Raw genomic sequence first — 13,597 nt, 5'->3', positions numbered from 1 at the left:
AGACATCTCAGATATCCTGAGAAATCATAGCACTTCAACGGCAATAGCCAGGGGGAAGAGGCAGTTAGGTAATACCTAGTACACAATTAACCCTAAGACCTGATAGACAACAACAGCAACAGCAAACATGGCTGCCATCCAACGGGAGTGACTCATCGAGAGAGAGACAGAGACAGAGGGGATGGATGACTCTTCAAGACACAGGCTGTAAAACTAGGCTAGGTCTGGGCTCTGCCACCTAACCAGTCCATAATGGGTTTACACACCCCTAGAGCGGTGGCCCTCCAGCCTGTTTCAAGCCTCACTGAGGGGTGCTTGTGTAACCCACCAGCAACGAGACAGGAACACTCATCACACACGTGTCATTCAGTTCCCCTTCACACTGCTAATGATGAGCCTGCAGTGGCACCTGGGGGACTGGGGTGGTGGTGGGGGGCAGATATAAAGAGTGAGAGAGGGACATGGTCTGTAACAGGTATGTAGTGAGAGAAAGAAAAGCAGGGTGAGAGAGTGTGAGAGAGTGTGTGAGAGAAGGTGTGAGAGACAGTGTGTGTGTGTGTGTGTGAGAGAGAGAGAGAGAGAGAGAGAGAGAGAGAGAGAGAGAGAGAGAGAGAGAATACAAGAGGGATGCAGAGAGAGAGGTCATGAAGGGCAGAGAGATAGAAAGAGAGTGAGAGAGAGGAAACAAAAGAGCGAGGAAGTACTGTAGTGGGAGACAGACAGAGACGGACAGGTGGAGTGAGACTGCTAATTTGGACTGCAGTCCATTTCGGGTTGGTATTAAAGCCTGCAGGACTTTTCCTCAATCACTGGCACACAAGCCACACAATTAGACCTTTTAAGCAGTCCTCCGACACATCGTCACAATCTCTCTCCAGCAATAAGGAAGCTGCCTGCAGGTTATCCCTTTCTCACTAAAGCCTTTGACGGCAATAACACTAAAACCACATTATGCAATTCAAATCTAATTTGGCCCGTTCATCTCTCCTTGTGTCTATAGGTGAACCTCCAGTGATGGATAGATTATTTGCAGAGGGGGAAAGAGAGAGAGCGAGAGACAGAGAGAGGATTGGGGAGGACAGGTATCAAGTAAAGATGTGAAGAATTGTACCCCATTGCTCAGATCAGCTGCATGGCAGTCTGTTCAGTCTCTTGTGTCACTACTATGTGGAATACGAAACACATGCTACTGTACCATTCCATCATACTGTCAGACATGGAATTCTTTGAGGGGAGCCCCCAAAAAAATCTATGAAATGGATTCCTTACACATGGTGGGTGGCCCATAAGTATACCCTAGCTAGCGCAATAAGCATACTACTACTGGTAAGTATGCCATCATACTGTCAACCATGGAAGTCTTTGTGGTGGGAGTCAACATATGCGGGAGTTCCAATGTCCATGTTATGGATTCCATACTAGCATAAGTAGCACACTAGTACACTACAGTTCAGTGTATTCTATTATGGATAATGGGACACAAACAATTAATAATGATAATAAGAAGAAGAATTTGGTGGGTGCTTATATCTGTCCTATTTCACACTTGTACAAGTGTGTATTAATACGCATGTGTGAATTGGAAATGTGTTTTTTGCATATCCCAACTCCTACTGAGACACTCTCGGAGAGTGGGGTCATGGCCAGGGTCACTGTAGATTGATGTGTGGGGTCTGAAGTTCAATACCTTGTTATTTGTACTTTGTACCATGTATAAAGTGAGTTGAATAAGAATCACACGGTCCAGTGTCGTGACTGTGTTTATATATTGTAACTCAAAGCCTGACGCAACACAACAACACTTTGATTTTCATTAAAGGCTCAACTCCCTTTTTTGGCAAGTCATCAGAACTGCTGGAGGGAATAGAGAGACTTAAACAGCACATGATCTGGTGTGGATGTTACACAGACAAGCAAACATGCACACACCCGAATGATGTTGATATAGACAGAACAAATTCTCATTTGATCAGGCAGAAGACAGCAGTGAGAAAGGCAGCACTTCAAACAAACATATTTTGCGGATAAATCAAATGAAGAAGTGAAAAGCGTAGGTCATGTATATTCCACAGGTTCCTGTCTCTACGTGTGCATCATCGCAACCCAGCTGGAATATGTACACTGAAGAATTACAGCCTGCAATTACACCCTGCAGAGATTCCATCTGCATAACTCTGTACTAATTAACTAACGTCAGACCTGGGTTCAAATACTATTTCAAACCTTTCAAATATTTTTAGCGTTTGCTCTAGTCTGCCTGAAGTATAAGATGGGCGGGGTTTGCAATTTCGCAATTAATCTATTGGTTCCATTGGACCAGGCAAGGTCAATCAAGTCCAGATAAAGTATTTTTAATGATTTCAAATAGTATTTGAACCCAGGTCTGGTGCTTTCACCAAGCCCATATGTGAAAGAAGCGTCCAGTAGTTTTTTATGCAAATGCCCTCAGGATATTAACATTCTCTCACCGACACCTTTATGCAGCTTTAATAAAGGTTGGAGAGAGATTAGATGAAAAATATATGAGGCAAATGCTTCAGACGTGGGCTACTGACTGTGAGCCATCATTCCCATACTGATCTATAGTCAATATTCTGTTGTGATTCTCTCTCTCTCTCTCTCTCTCTCTCTCTCTCTCTCTCTCTCTCTCTCTCTCTCTCTCTCTCTCTCTCTCTCTCTCTCTCTCTCTCTCTCTCTCTCTCTCTCTCTCTCTCTCTCTCTCTCTCTCTCTCTCTCTCTCTCTCTCTCTCTCTCTCTCTCTCTCTCTCTCTCTCTCTCTCTCTCTCTCTCTCTCTCGACATCCTCTCCCTGTGGGACCAGTGTGTGTCATAGCTGTCAGAGGCTGTAGTGGGTGAAACACAGACACACAGCCCTCAGTAGGGTTGCATGGGGAAATAAGGAGAGCGGGAGAGAGAAGGGAAACAGGGAACAAGAGCATTTAAAGCTGAACATGTTGGAGGGGTGACAGCAGGCAGTGAAGCCAGTAGGTGCAGTGAGCCCAGAAAAAGAGAGAGTGAGAAGAGAGAGAGAAAGAAAGAGAAAAAGACAGGGAGAGAGAGAAAGAGAGAGGAATAGCACAATGCCAAGGACTTCCTCTCCTGTCAGCTTGTGCTTTCCAAACCCCCTCCCTCTCTCTCTCTCTCTCTTCCTGACTTCACTTTTTAAATAGTTATGAACTTCCTGGTGTAATGTGGGTTTCCCATTCATAACAAATTAAGAAGACATTGTTAGAGGGGTGGTATTTCAATATTGTACTGGATAATATAGTGGTTTCCACTACAAAGACGCCATGTGATTTCTGTCAGAGTTAGCCTTGTTCTCATCCTCTTGGGCCGTGAAGATATTGTAAAAAAAAAAAAATCTCAGAAAATTTCTCAATAAACCTGCAATTGCTGCCACACTGTTCACAAGAACATCTAAAGCATGTGTTTTGTATCTTTATGGTAAAGGAAAGTTAGAAATTTACTTGGGTGGGGGGGTCTGAAATAGGGGAGGGTTGTCTAACTCTTTTTGTGCTTTGGGGGTTGGTTGTGTGTTTTTTATTATTGTGCCCAGGGGAGGGTAGTGCGTTTTTTCTCTGGTTTTCCTATATAATTTCTTCCATCCTAGCCAAATGTCCTCATCTGCTTGCACGCGCCTCCCCTATATCAAGGTGTTTTGGTACTTCCCTTATGCACTACGCTTTTCCGTATGCTAACTTTTTCTATACCACAGGTCAGTATAGTCTACCAGTCTAACTGTCTATCCTGCCCTCTATCCACCATTCATTGTGACAATAGTGGTAGGTGGATCGTTTGTCCAGATCTGCAATAGGCTAACTAGCAATCATACCACACATAAATGCATTCAAAGCTGCATAGATTTTCTATATGAATCCACAAGAACAAACAGGAATAGCTTATAGGCAGTTGAGAGGCCAGGCGCGTTAAAGAACAGTGAAGACATGAGACACGCAGCTCAAAAAGCTCCCCTATTGATCTTGTTTAGGGACAACACAATTATCCTACCTAGACTAGCCTACAACACCACAATGCAATGAATAATTGCATTATTGTTTTCAAGTGAGTACAAAATTCTACTCTAGGCTGCAATGAAAATGTCATTTGAATAATGGCGCAAAAGCCCTGTGATTTAAGTGTTCCATTTCATTTGGATAATTTGCAGGTCTACTATCTACAGTTCATAAGTTCTAGAAAGGCACGATAGCAGGCCAGTCTGGCTGTATTTTTACTTCTGATACTGTTGTGGATCATCATTCTTCCAAGTCGTCCTATATTAATGTGGACACACATGCTCAGTAATTCAGGAAAGCTTAACACGCTCTGCATTTTCTCTATTCCTCGCGCACCTAAACAGGCCTGATGGAAACGGTAAACTTTCCAAATGTCGACATAACTAAATACGCTAGACAATGTGGGATCTTTTTCTGTGGATAAAATGAATTTACACAAATCATCTTTGGTTAATCCTGAAACTGTTTGATCACACAGAAAATCAAAGCGTCGTAGTTAGTCCATCAGCAAGATGATATTACTGAAACAGACACACTTTCAAACACCAAACATGACAGTGTCTGGCACACTAGGCTGGTGCCTAAACGAATATGCTTTCATGGTCTAATCACACACAAGCCCACACTCTCTATCACTATCTTCAATAACACAGAGACAGTCTAACTAATTTCAGAGGGTGATCCCCTGTTAGAGGTGTGTGTGTGTGTCTGTGTGTACGTGTGTGTGTGTCAATATCCCCAACAGTCCCAGCGGGAGAAGCGAGTGAGAAGAGAACGGCTTTAAACTCAGAGCTCTACCTATCTAGATCCACATTTATTTTCCCATTATTTCAAAATGAAACCATACCTCAATCCTTGTATGAGCAAACCTTAATTTTAAACAATGCTGCTGGATACAAGAAAAGCAATTTGGCCCATAGCCGTGTTCCTTCAGTGGTGCTTTAGGACCGTGGTAAAGGGAACGGAGAACAGTAGAGCAGAGACTAACCAGAGGAACAAAGGGTCTGCGAAATATTGAACCAAAACCAAATGAAAATGACTCCGTAAAACTCTCTGAGATGATTTCAATACAAAAGCACACATCGGTGATAAATCTCACCTATGGTCTTCAAGAGAAATTGCAGAAAGACTTTATGTCTTGGTCGTCGGCTGTGAAAAATTAATTAAACTCAACACTGAACGTAGGCAGGTTATCAAACCCCCTGCATTGCCTCTAAATGCTCTCTCTTACTACTCTCCTGTCACGCCCTGACTCAGGGGACGCTTAAATGTTGAGTCAGGGTGTGTATATTCTTTGTTGTGCGTTTTCTATGTTTGTATTCTAGTATGTGTAGTTCTATGTTGGCCGGTGTGGTTCCCAATCAGAGGCAGCTGTCGCTCGTTGTCTCTGATTGGGGACCATACTTAGGCAGCCTATTGGCACTAGTGGGTTGTGGGATCTTGTTCCGTATAAGGTTTGTTGTGTGTTACCTTAGGACTTCACGTGTCGTTGGTTTATTGTATTGTCGTGTGTTTATTACGTTAATAAACATGTACGTATATCACGCTGCGCCTTGGTCTGTCCCGTCTTTCAACGAACATGACATCTCCACCCTGGGGGGTCTCAAGAGTCATCTCAACACCCACCCAAACCCCCACTGGCCCCCGCTCATCCCCCCTCACCCCTTAATAAATCAATTATGCAACAATGGCATTCGGTCCGGCACAGCCTCTGCTTTGCACTACTAAATACTCATATAAATTCAGAATCATGCCTCCAATTTTCTGGTGTGGTGCAGGCAGGCATCTGAGCACTCATTACCGCTGGATTCACTGAGAGGGGCATTAGGTTGTGTGTGTGCGCCTGCGGACACCCCTTTTCTCCTGACTCGTCATTAATGGCAGGGAGCCGGAGAGACCTGATTAACATGGATGAGCTTTCCTTGAGAGCCAAGAGGAGCAGAGAGGGAAGAAGACACACACATACAATATACACACACATACAATATACACACACATACAATATACACATACATACGCCTTAAGTCCGCCCATGAAGCTGCTCCTCCTGACGTGATGTGTCTTTATGCACTGTGAATGTCTTCTTTAAGGGTATTACGGGCAGACAAAATAGCAGTGTTGTGTGTCACTAATAAACCAGGAGGTCAGGGGTCAGGTGTTAAAGCATCAATGTGTCTGTCCAGGGAATAGATGTAGCTCTGATCTGTATTCTAATGGGAGGCATTGACTATTCAACAACATTAACACATAGCCTTATTGGTGTTAGGAGATGGAGATCATTTCATAAATCTGTCTCTGCGAATTTAGAGCTTCTTTTTCCACACAGGAACTGTGTTTGCACTTTATATAGGGCGGCAGGTAGCTTAGTGGTTAAGAGCGTTGTGGCAGTAACCGAAAGGTCGCTGGTTCTAATCCCCGAGCCGACTAGGTGAAAAATCTGTCGATGTGCCCTTGAGCAAGGCACTTAACCCTAATTGCTCCTGTAAGTCGCTCTGGATAAGAGCGTCTGCTAAATGACAAAAATTTAAATGTAAATATGAAATAAACTATATACCATGAACAATACCTTTGTAAGTACAATGTAACAGCAAAGTAATATATAATAACATGGTATTTCCACTGTTATAATATTTACATTTTTAGTCATTTAGCAGACGCTCTTATCCAGAGCGACTTACATGAGCAATTAGGGTTAAGTGCCTTGCTCAAGAGCACAGACACATTTTTCAAATAGTCGGCTCGGGGATTAGAACCAGCGACCTTTCGGTTACTGGCACAACGCTCTTAACCACTAAGCTACCTGCCGCCCTATATACAAAGTGAGACCAAAGGGAATTAAAAAACTTAAGAACAGTTCAGTGGTGTAAAGTCCTTAAGTAAAAATATTTTAGAGTGCTACTTAAGTCGTTTTTTTGAGGTAACTGTATTTTGCATTACTATTTATATATTTGACAACTTGTACTTTTACTTCACTACATTCCTAAATAAAATATATACTTTTTATTCCCATACATAGTACTAAAAGTACTACATTTCGAATGCTCAGGCAGGACAGATTTATGGTCCAATTCACGCACCTATCAATAGAACGCATTGTCATCCCTACTGCCTCTGATCTGGCGGACTCACTAAATGATAAAGAAATGTGTGAGTAAGATATTACTAAAATGTCACACCCTCAGTTAAACTAATAATGTATGACTATTAGTAGACTAGAACTTAGAAAGTTAATCAAATGTGTTTATATAAGATGCATATTTGCCCAGCAACAGAGTATTTGTGTCTTGTAATTAGGCAAGCAGAAGTGCAAAACAATTGAAACCAATAACAGGAGACCGGTTCCAAAAACACACAGGGAAGGGGAGTGAAAGGCTTGCAGGATATTGTGAGATAACTATGTATGGGAGTAGAGAAAAAATGCAGCCTGCCCGAGCAAGGAGTAGACTATGATAAGAACATGTGAGTGTGTGTGTGTGTGTGTGTGACCTGATGGTCAGGAGAGCAGAGGATAACCACATGAGCTAAACCCAGGTGTGAGCTTACGAGATGTGTACAGTGGAAAAATACAGCCCGCCGGGTTGGGATTTTTCCACTGACGTGTGTGTATAAAAATATTGTACGTCAATTTTGTGGCAGAGCGCTCTCATGAATAAAGGCTGACCATTGCAGAAAGGGGTCTTTGTTTAATTTATTTAAACTAGAGATTTACAACTCTGGGAATTATTCAAAGATTTAAGAAGTGTTTGACTTCAACCATTGAGATAACAAAATTCTCGTGACACTAAACATAAATGTTGCGTTTATAAATGATGTCTGAGTGTTGGAGTGTGCCCCTGTTTGTCCATAAATAAATAAAATAATACAATTCTGCCGTCTGGTTTGCTTAATATAATGAATTTGATGTATAGCATTTACTTGTACTTTTTACTTGTACTTGTAGTATGACGTTTGAGTACTTTTTCCACCACTGTACCATATAATTTTAGACTTTTATTCAACTAGTATTTTACTGGGTGACTTTTACTTTTACTTGAGTTATTTTCTATTAATGTATCTTTACTTTTACTCAAGTATGACAATTGAGTACTTTTTCCACCACTAGAACAGCTGTTGCACATCACCACATTATATCCTCTGATACGTCAGTTATTCAGGTGACTGTGTATTTCCCTCTCCACCTAGAGCATCTGACAGAGTAGAGATCGTATTTTGGCTATCTCCATCCCTGGGTATACAGTTCCCTTGGCGTCACTGAACAGAAATCCAATAAATATATACAATTCAGGCTGAACTGGGGGATTCCACAGATCACAGTAAACAAACAATTCAACAAAAAACCCAGGAAGACATGCATGAGGAGAGGGAGACAGGGAGAAAGAGAGAGGGGGGGAAATAGATGAGAAATATATCATCTATAAGACATTTGAATTAAAGCAAACATTCAAAATGGCCATGGAATAGATGCACATTTCTCCCCTCAAGTTGTCCATGGTGGAATTACCCTGAAAGAAGGCACAGACTTGGTGAATCATAGCCTACCCTGCCTCCCCCTCTCCCTGCCACCCCCTCTCCCTCATGCCTCCTCTCCCTCCCTCCTCCCTTCCCTCCCACCCAGTGCTGCGTGATTTATTAGCAAACATCAAATTCAATAAGAAAGCGCTTAACATTCACCTCTAAGGCGGAGAGAAGTGTGAGGAGGAGAGGCTTATAGGAACTTTCATAAAGAAGCATTATATGGAATTATGGTGAAAAGAAAAATGGAGGAGAAAAGAAAACTGAGGTAAAGGTAATTGTCACACCCTTCTGGAGCAGTTTCTCATGGGAAGAGATTGATGAGAAACTCTCTGGCCTTTCCCTCATAGGTCTAAGATTAAACAAACACTTCAAAGTATTTATGCACATCTAACTAGGGCTGTCCCCGACCCCCAAAAAATATTTATGTTCTTTCAAAAATTTTAAAACAGGTATTTTTCCATATATTGACACATCCTATGTGTTTTAATCAAATCAACTATATTCACTGAGCTTGTCTGATGCTTTAAGCACACTGTTTGATTAAATAATTAAGACACACAAATGACTAGAGGGAGTCCGACCAGCAATTGATTTGACTTGGACTCAGACTCAGACTTGGACTCAGACTTGCTGTGCTGTGTAAAAAAAAAAAAGACAGCAAGTGACTGTGACTAGCACCCATTGTCTCTCTCTCCTCCCTGCTGCAGCAACCACCACAGAACATCGAAGTGTTTATCGCGCTGTCTGTGTTGCTAAAGCTGCAACATAATTACAGCCATTTTTGACTGAAAAGTTCTGTTACCGAAATCCCTCATTTGTTTAGGAAAAACATTCCCTATTCCCTCAACCCTTGCTCTCTTTACATGACACATGTATGCATCGCATGCACGTGACCAAAGACCTATTCGCACGGGACTAGTATTACTAGAGAACGTTAGTTATGTCATTATTACTCCAGAATGTCAATACGGACGGGATTAGTTTTTTTCCAAACTGCCCCCTGTAATTATTTTATTATTTTTTATTATACATTGACAGTTACGACGGAAGCCTGGAGGTTTTTATTCTAGGCGTGAAGATACAGTATTTCAACATATCCAGGTGATAGGGGGACACTGATAACTCGAGCTTGGTTCCCCAGTTTCTGAACCAAACCAAACCATCTTTTGTATAGTGTCGCCATACTATTTGAATTGAGGAAGTGTGATCAAAATCATTAGGATATTTTTGCGATCTGCAGTATGTCCTAAATGACCTCAAGCTATTTTTTATTTAACTTATTTTTTTCTTAAAAAACTGCATTGTTGGTTAAGGGCTTCTAAGTAAGCATTTCACTGTAAGGTCTACACCTGTTGCTACTGCTCGACTAAAGAAATCTCCGTCGACCAACAGCCTATCGAACAAACAATCAACCAAACGACTAAATGGGGTTAGCCCATTTATCTATCACAGCTGGACAAAAAAAGGAGAGAAGGTGAATGTTTGCTCAGTGCTCACTGTTTGCCACTCCCCAAAGTTAACTTTTAATGACGCTTTTCAGTGATATATGGGATAATAATGATGACTGAACTGTGTGAGTTTGTAATTTGAATTTCGTGGTAGCACATTGAGATTCGTGGTTGCAAGTACGATTCACAAATGTGTAATTTAATTTCGCAAAGCTTGTATCATGATGGGTGAAAAATGTAACAACGTCACAAACTTGTAACTTGACATTTGAATACATTCAAGAAGATTTGCAACCGTCATTTATTTTCAGAATTATTAGAGGTCCATTTACGACTATGATACATTTGCATATTTTTAATCTGCATGCGCTCGGAGTTGTGTCACTGTTGTCACGTTACCAAGAGATTTGTAAACTTGTTGACAGTTTTGTACATTTGTAGAAAGAGATTCGCAAGTAAAAAATTGGTTTGATCAGCTCTGGAGGCAGGACCTTTTACTCCTGACCAATCAGCCAAAACCACAGCCGCATATTGCTGCAACCATTGGCTGGATTGTTCCATCAATCAAATCTCAGGAAGTAGTTTGAAGAGGAGAAGAGAAATTATTTCTACAAAGTTACAACGTTACTCGTCGGCCAGAAGTACTAGAATAAAACAATCTACTTGAAGGTAGTCATCTCTTTTATATGTGTACATCGATTTTTGACAGTAGTTTGTTTAACATGTGAAACATAATGGTACATTTCAGACAAAATTGACAGCAGCTAATGTTAGCTAGCTAGCTGGCTTCTGACAGTCATCCTAGCTTTACTATCAACTGGTAGCTTCATCAGGCAGCTTTAGATGCAAGGGAAAAACAAATATAATATTCGCTAGTTAACCATCTGATTGATAAAGTTGATATAAATGCCATTAGCAAGCTAGCTACCTAAATTGAAACTTGTTCTTGGAGTTTATTCACAAGGTTAGATAGAGAAAAACATGTGTGGATCTATTTCTATCATGCAGAATTGTAAGCTTGTAACCCGGGAAGCTCATTCAGTAATACAAACGTGGATGATTTCTGTCCCAGGGCACTGAACTGTGTGCAAGTTTTTGTTCAATTTAGACCAGAGCTAGTTTAATGAGGTGTTAGTGAAGTGCTGGAACACAAACCTGTACACGGCTGTGTAAAAACACTGTGACTGTCATTATTTTGTTAATCTATGCAGGTTTGTCATCTGATTTCCAGGAGCCTGGTGGAGATAGATACAACCATATTCCAATGTAGGAGTCCTGCAGGACATTTCCCTGCATCTAGATTGAGGCCTGCTACCAGCAGGGACATGGATAACTACGTCAGTGTCAGAAAGTCATGCATATTTTCTTAATATATATATATAATACTCCTCTCAGGAGGAGTGGAGAAGCCCTATGCACCATAAATCTGACTACTCCTGGAGTAACTCCCTGTCAAAGAGACTGATTAGAGGGTTTGGCAGGAAGCCCTGGGCCAATGAGAGGTCAGGGGTGAGGGCTTAGGGGCGGGAGAGTGAAGTTACAGACATGATGATACAAGTTCAACCACAGAGTAAGGCTGCCTTCAAACCAAAATGCATGAAACGCATGTCCAACACAGCTGTTTGGTCAGGGAAAAACACTTCTACGTTTTTAATTGGTTGAAGGATAGTCTTTGCAACTTTTCTGACAGACAGCACAACACAAGCCTCTTCCCCAACACACTCCTCCCTTTGAAAGCCATTGAGGTGCTGTGTCTTTTATGCATCCATTTGTCTGATTGGAAGGCACCCTTATAGTCCTCAATAATCAACTATGTTAACTCTCTCTCAATTGCATTCAGTACCTCTATCCATCTCTCTACAGGTGCTAGAGAGAATATTCCAAGGACCTCCAGAGCCTTCTGACCAACTACATGTGATCTCTCCAGAGCACAGAGAAGTAAGCTCCACTGGTAGTAATATATTTTATGCACTATATAAACCTCCTTCACTATGGCCGTCTGTCTGTGTGATGACATATAGCATATTATCCAGGGCCACTGGTTGGATTGACTGTACTTACTCCAGAACTCATGCTATTTCCTCCCTCTAAAAGTCTCCCAGACAAACTAACATCCACCTATCCCCAGGTGAGTGTAGATATCTGTAGAGCAGCACATCAACGGCCAAATTTGGGGGATGACCACCAAATGCAATAAAGTTGTATAAACTACTCGTGTTCATTTTTCAAAACAATACATTTTTCATGGCCTGTTGTTCTTCACATTTTTACTAAACTTCTATGGTAACTTGAACATCAAAAAACATGTAGACATTCTACATCAAGACAACACTTGGTGCTTGACTCCAAAAGGTCTAAATTCAATGCAAGGCTCATGTCCAGGGTGAATAAATTTTTATTCATGCATATAAGACATCACACAGGTGTGCCAACTACACTATGTATATATATTCCAGACAAGCCTGAAGAATAGGACAATTAGACAAGTGAATATAAGTCAGTTATTGTGTCCGTAGAAGTTTGTATGAATGAATGGTTACATAAAATACATGTTGACATGTTAAATGGCTACGAGACAAAGATAAGGACACTTGCTGTAATGTCAGATAAAGTACCACTGAATGCCCCAGTATTCAGTCAGGCAGCTGGAAGCAGATGTGTCACCAGGCCCATGTCACAGCATGCCTGATGTTGAGATGACAATAAATACATTATGTACCTCTCATCACCAAAGCCGTGTTAGCATTTACTGCACATGTTGCTGAACAATCCAACCATTTTGCTAGTGTCATTGATATAAATGGATAATTCACACAATATTCAGTTCATAAGCATTTACTTTAATTCCTCTAGGGTCCTGTGGTTGTCTGGCAGCAATCTGCTTTCTAGTGATCTTACTCCCCCTCCACCTGAAATGCAATAAAACATTAATAATAATAGTTCTAGTCAGTCAGTAATTTGGCTAACTAGGCTAATTAAACACTTATGTAAATGTTAACAAGCCTATTCAGCCAATTTATACCAAAACAATACAGCCTATTTGCAGGATGGGCATTTTTCTTGCCAACTTTTTCAGTCACCAATTATTCAATAAACAGGCAGTGGAACAAAGTAGTTTGACAATAGTCTTCAAAAGTCAGTAACAAGTCTTTAAAATATAGCTAGCAAATATAGTTTTATTTTCTACAGTGCTGTTGGTGGGAGTTATCCCCCCAGCAGTTTCAATTTAGCTAGCTACATGTTGACAGCTAGCTAATGGCATTTATATCAACTTTATCAATCAGATGGTTAACTAGCAAATATATTTGTTTTCCCCTCGCATCTAAAGCTGCCTGATAAAGCTAGCCAGTTCATAGTAAAGCTAGGATGAATGTCAGAAGCCAGATAGCTAACGTTAACTTAGCTGCCGTCAATGGAGTTCGTCTGAAATGTACCATTTTATATTTCACAAGATAAAAACTACTGTCAGGTCTTTTCACAAAAAAAAATCGATGTACACACATAAAAGAGATGATTACCTTCAAGTAGATCATTTTATTCTAGCACTTCAAGCCGAGTAATGTGACTTTGTAGAAATAACTTATCTTCTGCTCTTCAAGCTACTGCCTGAGATTTGATTGAT

At 41.0% G+C, this 13,597-nt stretch overlaps 1 protein-coding gene and 1 long non-coding RNA gene across 3 annotated transcripts in view; both read right to left on the bottom strand.

Annotated features, from left to right (window-relative positions):
* The window catches only part of ksr2 (kinase suppressor of ras 2), a 163,558-nt gene that overhangs the window by 88,587 nt on the left and 61,374 nt on the right, over window positions 1-13,597 (bottom strand). The window lies entirely within an intron of this gene.
* Window positions 12,369-13,597, bottom strand: LOC121585213. The gene is made up of 3 exons (XR_006003819.2): window positions 13,494-13,597; window positions 12,815-12,884; window positions 12,369-12,660 (listed from the first exon to the last, which is right to left on the bottom strand). It is a non-coding gene; the product is annotated as an uncharacterized LOC121585213 (long non-coding RNA).

Source organism: Coregonus clupeaformis, chromosome 16 (assembly GCF_020615455.1).
Source record: "Coregonus clupeaformis isolate EN_2021a chromosome 16, ASM2061545v1, whole genome shotgun sequence".
Classification (NCBI taxonomy): domain Eukaryota; kingdom Metazoa; phylum Chordata; class Actinopteri; order Salmoniformes; family Salmonidae; genus Coregonus; species Coregonus clupeaformis.
The sequence above is the reverse complement of the archived record's forward strand: the minus strand, read 5'-3'. Positions and strand labels throughout refer to the sequence as shown.